Source organism: Macrobrachium nipponense, chromosome 24, assembly GCF_015104395.2.
Source record: "Macrobrachium nipponense isolate FS-2020 chromosome 24, ASM1510439v2, whole genome shotgun sequence".
NCBI lineage: Eukaryota > Metazoa > Arthropoda > Malacostraca > Decapoda > Palaemonidae > Macrobrachium > Macrobrachium nipponense.
Window position 1 is genome coordinate 78,243,174 of NC_061091.1, and position 726 is coordinate 78,243,899.

Genomic DNA, 726 nt, shown 5'->3' on the forward strand with positions numbered 1-726 from the left:
CTCTCTCTCTCTCTCTCTCTCTCTCTCTCTGAAGAGTTTCTGAACTGATTTTGTATTCCTGCATAAGGATTCAGTTTTTCTTCTTTATTTCCTATAAGCAGTGATCGCACTCTATCATAATAATGTCTGTTAAATCTTTTTCTAATAACTAGTCGCATCTCTCTCTATTTCCAATTACCTTATGTTACTTCTTTCAAATGAACACCTTAGTATTCTTTGGAAGCTTGAATTTCAAGTCAGTGGCCCCTTGTGGTGGAATTGTTCCATATGAAGAGGGTTCATCTTCTGATTATTAATAATGATAATGATGATAATAGTAATGAAAAAGAAACCCACAAAATTACTGTGTATGCCGTGTTTACTTATAAGTATTTACATTTTATTTTACTCAACACTCGAGTACTTTCAGGCCCTATCTTGGGCCCTTTTTCAAGAGATGTGTGGGTTTCTTTTTCAATCTTCAGAAGAAAACTGGAAGAAGTTTTTGTTTGGTTAATAATAGTAATATCAACCTTGTAAAATTATGAGATAGAGCCTATTTCAATCTATTTCACTTTTATGATAAATTTTTAACACAGAAAGTTCGAACCACTATCATAGTCCTGCCTTCTGTCATGATACGAACCCACGATATCTTTCTTCGTATTATGAACTTCAATTCTTGACCCTTCTCTCGACCACAAAGTGAGGTAAAGCGTGAAGGAAGGTGCACGAAATTGCAGTATG